This window comes from Dioscorea cayenensis, chromosome 8, assembly GCF_009730915.1.
Source record: "Dioscorea cayenensis subsp. rotundata cultivar TDr96_F1 chromosome 8, TDr96_F1_v2_PseudoChromosome.rev07_lg8_w22 25.fasta, whole genome shotgun sequence".
Taxonomy (NCBI): domain Eukaryota; kingdom Viridiplantae; phylum Streptophyta; class Magnoliopsida; order Dioscoreales; family Dioscoreaceae; genus Dioscorea; species Dioscorea cayenensis.
The window spans coordinates 18,242,074-18,249,789 of NC_052478.1; the positions used below are offsets into that span (position 1 = coordinate 18,242,074).

A 7,716-nucleotide genomic window follows, 5' to 3' on the forward strand; every position below is an offset into this window, starting at 1 on the left:
CTTGAATGATTTTCTAGCTTCCTTGCCCTTCTTTTTCTTCCCAAGGTCGCCCAAAGCCTCTCAAGTGGTCTCTCAAAATATCCCCGAAAAAAAGTCCCTTGTTCTGCCCAAAAAGTCAGTATTTATACCCCCCATGACATACGGGTCGTATAGCGGTCGTATGGGGGTTATATAGCACTCAAAAACACTAGATTTGCATTTCATACGGGGTGCATATGGCCTCCGTAATGCCCCGTATATTAGGTAGTATGGAAATCTAGGCAAACAACTCCAAATCATTCCGCTGCTATAGTGTATACGGCCCACATATGGGGTAGTATGGGGATGGTATGAAATCCCTGTTTTCTTCTCTTTCGCCTAAATGATATCTTCTTGTTCTCCATGGCTTCCTTATGCCCTAAAAAGCAAATAATAGACGATTAAGCGCAAAACGGGCATCAAACCTCACAAAGTACATGCAAAGTAAACACGATATATATATGAAAACATCTATATTTAGACATTTATCAAAGAACCTGTGCAAGAATAGTCTAATCAAGCTGAGATAGAGAGTGAAGGGTCAAATAATATGGTAGAAAAGAATGAGTAGCAGAGGACACTGTCAAATTATGCCAGACCTGTAATTCTTGGCACATAATCTAGCATTGTGCTACCACCGATCACAGCTTAGAATTTTGAGCTCAAGCCAGCATTCATCCAAATGTTACAGCAGTCGGCAAAGTTTAATGGTTTGGCCAATAAGGATCCAAACATTTACATAGAGAATTTCTTGGAAGTGTGCGAGATGCTCAAGATCAATTATGTTACGGATGATGCTATCAAGTTGAGAGCCTTCCCATTTTCCTTGAAGGGGAGAGCGAAGCAATGGCTACATTCATTATCTAGAGCATTGATTACTACATGGAAGGAGATGGTAGAATCTTTTCTTGCCCGATATTTCCCTCCAGGAAAATCTGTAAAGCTTAGGAATGAAATACCGTCCTTCATGCAAACAGAATTGGAGTTGCTATTTGAGATATTGGAGAGGTTCAAGGAGCTCCTACGGAAATGTCCTCAACATGAGTTCCTCGAGTGGTTGAACCATAGCACAAGATAGTTACTTAATGCAACAGCAGGAGGTACCTTAGGTAGCAAGACCCCTGGAGAAGCACAATAATTGATTGAAGAAATGGGTTTGAGTAGCTACCAATGGAATGCAAGAGAGAAGAAGAAAGTGGCTGGTCTCCATGAGATTGATGCGGTTACATCGTTGGCGGCCCAAGTGGAGTCATTGAGCAAGAAGTTAGACACTCTAACTACTCCAAGATTGGCGGCGGTGATGAATTGTAATGGATGTGGAGGAGGCCATACTCCATCCGATTACAAGGTAGCTATTGGTGATACATATTCCGTAGAACAAGTTGACTTTGTAGGTAATGCGATGAGGGACCAAGGAAATCCATATAGCAATACCTACAATCCGATTTGGAGGAACAATCCAGAGTTTTCTTGGAATAACCAAGGGAAACAAAAGGCCACAACACCCCCAGGTTTCCAACAATAACAACAAGCCCTGAACATGGAGAATCAATTTTCAGGCTTGGAAACCCGGATGACCAATTTAGAGAAAGCTTTGACGAGATTTGTCCTGATATCGGATACAAGGTTTCAGCTGGTCGAAGCTACACTTCGCAACCACACCGCATCATTACATAATCTAGAAAATCAAGTTTGGCAAATTATGAAGTCATTATCAGAGAGGCCTCAAGGGAGCTTGCCTAGTAACACCGAAACTAATCCAAGAGAATATGTGAAGGTGATCACTTTAAGAAGTGGTCGTGAGGTTGTGGGTAGGCTTCCAAGTGAAAGGATCAATGTTGAAATACCCGAGGTCGTGGAGGTTGAAGAGAGAGCAAAAGAGAGGGGGTGGCACCCCTGCCTTACAATCTAAGAATCCTTATCCTTCAAGATTATAGAATGACTAAAATAATGAGCAATACAAGAAGTTCCTAGGTCTATTTAAGCAATTGCACATTAACATCCCCTTTGTTGAAGCGTTGTCTCAAATACCTCGGTATGGAAAAATTTTTAAGGATCTTTTGACCAATAAGAGGAAGTTGGAGGAGAGTGCATCGGTGATTTTAGATGCCTCTTGTTTGCCATTGTCGCAAAAGATTATGCTGAATAAGAAGAAAGACCCCGAAAGCTTCATTATCCGGTGCAACATAGGTAATATGGGTGAAGAGATGGCATTGGTGGATTCAGGGGCTAGTATCAACGTCATTCCGTACTCGGTCTTTCAGAAGCTAGGCTTGGGAGAGCCTAGGACCACTCGAATAACAATTCAATTGGCGTATCGAAGGGTTAGGCATCTAAGGGGTATCATTGAAGATGTGCTTATCAAGGTTGGTAAGTACATATTTCCTGTAGACTTTGTAGTGTTGGATGTTGATGAGGATGTCGATGTCCCAATGATACTTAGGAGGCCATTCTTGCGCACCTCCAAAGCTCTTATCGACATGAACCGCGGGGAGTTGACTTTGAGAGTTGGCATGACAAGCTACATACGGCCTCACCGAAGCCATGAGACATTCTCTAGACTTTCATGATACTCTTTATTTTCTTGACACTACCGATGAACTAATTGATAAATATGTGCAGGAAATGATGAATCTGGACCCATATGAAAGGGTGCTAGACCAAGGCATGGAGAATGAAGATGTAATGATGCTTGGTCTAGAGGACGAGATGAAACCTACCCCATGAATCATGAAGAAGATGATCTGGAAGATGAAGCATGCAAGGAGACATCATAAGAAACACCCCAAGGCTAATGGGGATATACAAGAACGGAGTATGGGTGACAAACCCTTGTGCTGTAACAAACTTGATAACTCTCCCTCTATCTTCAAAAGACTATGCTCATCATGCTTTCAAATTATGGGTAAGAGGGAAACCTTCATCTATGACCACCCTTGTGGTAAGAAGAGGTACGGCAAGCTTCTTGACATTTAACAAGAACTTCTTGGGAGGGAACCCAAGTCTTTACTGTTTGTCTAGTTTTTAGTTTAGTACTTGCATGAATAAGGCTTTGAGTGTTGGTATCTTGATTTTTACATGCAAATTGTTGTGTTTTTTCTTATGGATCATTGATGTTTTCGTGTGCATAATTGTGTTCGACGAAGTTCTTGGTCATTTGAGCATGTTTTTCATGATTCTTTCAGTTACTTGTGCATATTATAAGCAGTCTTTGAATAGGTGCAAATGTTCAAAAAATTTCTTCAAAGTCTGTGATTTTTTCTAAGTCATCAAAAGAAGACACACGGTCGTGTGGAATTTACACATGGGCGTGTAATTTCATTCAAAGCTCATGCCGAGAGTACACAGGGGCGTGTGTCTGCCCCTGTGAATGACCTTGTGAAAGTCACATGCCCGTGTGATATTTCCACATGGGAGTGTGTTTCTCCGCAAAGATTCAAAACTCTATCCCTAGAAGACATAGGCACATGTGTCTACCCCTGTGTCTAACCCTGTGCATTACACACATGCATGGGTAATTTCCCCACACACGTGTGATTTCCTACAGAGAAGACCTCGCCATCCCGAGAAGACACAGGGGCGTGTGAGTACCCCTGTGAGTAACCATGTGAAGATCCACACGCCCGTGTGGAATTTCCACAGGGGTGTATGGAACATTTAGAAAATTTTTCAAAGGACAGAAAGCCACAGGGTCGTATGGATGCCCCTGTTGGTTGAGCACACGGGCATGGGGAATTTCCACACGCCCATGTGGATGCATTCATAGACAAACTGTGCTATCCCAAGAGCACACAGGGGTGTGTGTTTGCCCCTATGAGGCTCTCCTGTAGAGTCACACGGGTGTGGGTAACGTCCACACACCTATGTGGATGTACAGAATACCAAGAGGCTAGGTTTTTTTTTAAAAACTCTTCGTGTTTCTTCATCTTCTCACTCCCAAACACTTTAAGAACACATCCTTGCACTCTCCCAACTTCTCACCATCATTTTAGAGGGATTTTATTCAAGTTTTTTGGCCGAGATTAAGTTTTCATACTCTATTTCATCGGTAAACCCTTGTTCTTTCTTTTCTTTTAAAAACCTTGATTTCTCTCAATTAAACTGGTGTATGTGCTTTGTTTCTATGATTAAATGGTTGGTGCATGTTTAGAATGAGCTTATAAATGATTTTACAGTGTATTTTTGGATTTTTAGCATACGACCGTGCAGTTTTCAATCCCCGTGGATCCACACGGGTGTGTGGAATTTCCACATGACCGTGTGGATTCTTGCAGTATTGTTTTGTGAGTTTATTTGATAAATTTTCTTTTCAATACTTGCAGGTATGGCGCCAAGGACTAAGAAAGCAGCCAGCAAGCATCCTCGAGAGGCCTCACTTGAGGCAGAGAATATAGAGTTCTCGATTCCTGAGCACAAAGCTCGGTTCGAGCGTTTGCCAATGCTCAAGTTCGATCAATGAGGTTGACGAGCTCCTCTCGGTGGGTAGTTGGCGGCATTTACTATTGATCAGAGAGCCGGCTATCCGCATGCTTACATTTGAGGTGCTCACCTCATTTGGGTTTGACCTCTCCTATTCCATCTTTGATAACGGCGATGCCATTTAGTTCGGAGCATTTGGACATCATCATAGTATGAGCGTTATGCAGTTTTTAGTTAGACTTGGGTTATATAATGAGGCATTCACAGATATTGAGGAGTACAATCATTTGCCCATAGACTACCTAGGCAGCTTGACACCGCAGCGCATGTACAAAGCACTGTGTGGACAGGGCCAGTACGAGCCCGGGGTATCAAAGGCTACTTGTTTATCTTGGTTGAGCTATAGATATATTCACGTCATCTTAAGCAGATCTGTGAATGGCCGCGATGACAGTATCGGAGTTTTCAATAGACAGGAGCTTCTATACGTATACTTTATGGTATAGAGCAAGTCGTTACATCTGGGACACATTATGGCCGAGTGTTTAAGACACCAAGGACAATATGCTTGGATCGGTGTTCTCTTTACCGGCCCGTACATCACCAGACTCATCATCGGGATGTGTCTACTGGATGCAATCAGAGGTACTGAGAAGACGATTGTTCCAGCACCCCTCAGCTTAGAAACCATGCGCATGATGGGCATGCTCAGGAGATATAGAGATGGGGTGTATGTGCTGAACATACCCTCACCAGAGTCAGTTGAGGCCAAGGGAGACACATCAGAGGGGTCGCAGCCAGTACTTGAGCCACAGACTGAGCAGGAACAGGCAGAGGCACCCTCTACAGCGCAGAAGCCTCACCAATTCAGATATTCTCCCCGACTCGAGCCCATGATCTATTGGAGATGCTCGAGAGCGCTGTATGGCTGCTACAGGAAGATCTGGCAAAGGTTCATGCGATACAGGTCACGAACCACACTGAGGTGATGACATGTCTAGATATTCTACAACAGCGTCTTGAGAGAGACGTGGCCTCACCATTCATCATGAGACTGAGTACCCCTCAGGCATCCACAGCACCACCATCACTAGTGTAGGTACCGATAGATCCACCAGCATACGCACCTTCACTAGTACCAGCAACAATAGCAGCAGAGCCCACCGAGGACACCGACTCTTGATGCGTCTTTCTTATAGTTTTTTATATTTTCGTATTTCATTTCTGTATTTTATTTTGGACTTGTATCACTCAGAAATGATCTTCCTTCTGAGTTTATCATTTATTTTTGTTTCGAGTTGTATTACATTGCCTTATCTTTATATACTCGAGTTATTTTTGTTTTTCTTAAGCTTCACTGAACCCCCTTGTGTATACGTGCAGATGGTCTTGTGAGTATGGAATTTGAGAACTAGTCATGGACACGGTCTTATGGCTGTGTGTGCTCCACAACCCATTAGGACTCAACTCTCAATGAATATAGCTCCATCAAACGTACCATTCGGAGTTTGGGAGAGTATTGTTCCAATTAACCACTTCCACATATGCTTTTGGTTGATTTATATCCAATTGTACTTGCTTGCGTACATTGAGGGCAATATACATCTTAAGTGCGGGGTGGGGGAGAAGTTCACATTACACACACACATTCATTTCACAAATTTTGACTGAAATACATGCTCACATAACCAATGATGGTTCACCTTAGTTTCAATGATTGTATTTTTAAGTTTAGGGGAGTTTTCAACATTGAATGTTCTCATGCTCTAGTTTTTACTTGAATTTCTAGGAAGTTTTGCCCGATTGACAATTGTTGCACTACTCGCTCATCAAACCCTTTTGGAAACTCAAGTTTGACATTTAAGGGACTAGTTAGTTTTGTTTTTGTGTTAATTTTGCTAAAAGAAAATTTACTAGTTGTGGTTGTGCATTGGGGATGGAAAGAGCTACCATCTATGAAGTATGAAGCTACTCACATAAGTCAGATACTAGTTATGCCCTAATGAGAGAAAGACCTATCTCATGCGATGAGTGAAACCTACTACCCCGGTAGAAAGAGCTACCACCTCGAAAGTGTGAAAGCCATCTTAGCGGCCGCTTTGGAAAGGGCTACCTTAGAGGATGTGTGAAGCTACTACCATCTCTTCATTTTGTTTTGTTTTGTAGATAAGTAAATCCCTTATACTTAGAACATTGAGGAGTATATATTGGGTTGACTTGAGTGAGTTTAGACAAACTTACACGATTTTGGGTTTGTTGTCCTTTTCCATCCGAGTTTTTATCTAGAGCATTGATTTTTCGTATTTAGTGTTGAAAGTTCCCTTACTTGTAGAATGCTCTCCTTGCATGGTTTGGTGAACCTAGGGCCAATCACTTTCAATATTTCCTTCTTCTATGCTTCAATGTTTTATTTTTTCTTGAGGACAAGCAAAATCTAAAGTGTGGGAGGATTTGATAAGTGCTTGTGTATTAGTAACACGAAGTATTCTTTTCTTACGATCAACATTACTTTTATTAGATTTTAGTGCTAATATATGTGTATTTGTGTTACTTGTGTGCATGTATGGTTATGGAGCCAAATGTAGAGGAAGTAAGCCAAAGTAGATTGCGATTGCACTTTGTTGATGGAATCTTAGAGTGAACAAACGTGAAGACACAAGTTGTGCTTGAAGATACATGAATGTGTGCCAACCTTCATGGTTTGGAAGGACACAAAGGTAGTCACATTTGCTTATTCTGACTTATGCAATGTTAGCAAGATGTTCATCAATGTTATCCCTTATTAAATAGGTGACGCGATCTACGGCATAGACGTGTGCCCATTTATATTGCCTTGATGAAGAGTGTGGATTCAGGAGTGTTTTTGGCGGAGTACTATAGCAAATCAATGTATCAATTTATTGTAGAGTTACTGTTCACAAGCCGCTGAAAAACCAAGTTCTGTAGATTCACACGCCCGTGTGGATTCCCGATTCCAGCCCTATATAAAGCCGTGATTCAACCCGATTTCAGAATCCTCTTTTCCATCATTTCTCCATCTTTTCCCCAACATTGGAGAGGCCTGCAACTTGGGTTTAAAAAGACTTTAGCAAGGTTTTTGGAGTGGTTCTATGGCCTCCGACAGTGCGTTCCTTTGGAAGAGAGTTATTGATTGCCCTAGGCTTGACAAGGGAACATTTGAATAGGATGAGGCTACTCCACAAGACCATCGACACAAATACCAAGGGGGTTTTACTTATGGATTGCATATTTTTACTTTTGATTTCATTATTTATTGTA

General features: G+C 42.0%; 1 non-coding gene across 1 annotated transcript; it reads right to left on the bottom strand.

Annotated features, from left to right (window-relative positions):
- Window positions 1–958: 958 nt before the first annotated feature.
- Window positions 959–1,065, bottom strand: LOC120268136. The gene has a single exon (XR_005538806.1). It is a non-coding gene; the product is annotated as a small nucleolar RNA R71 (small nucleolar RNA).
- Between the last annotated feature and the right edge of the window lie 6,651 nt (window positions 1,066–7,716).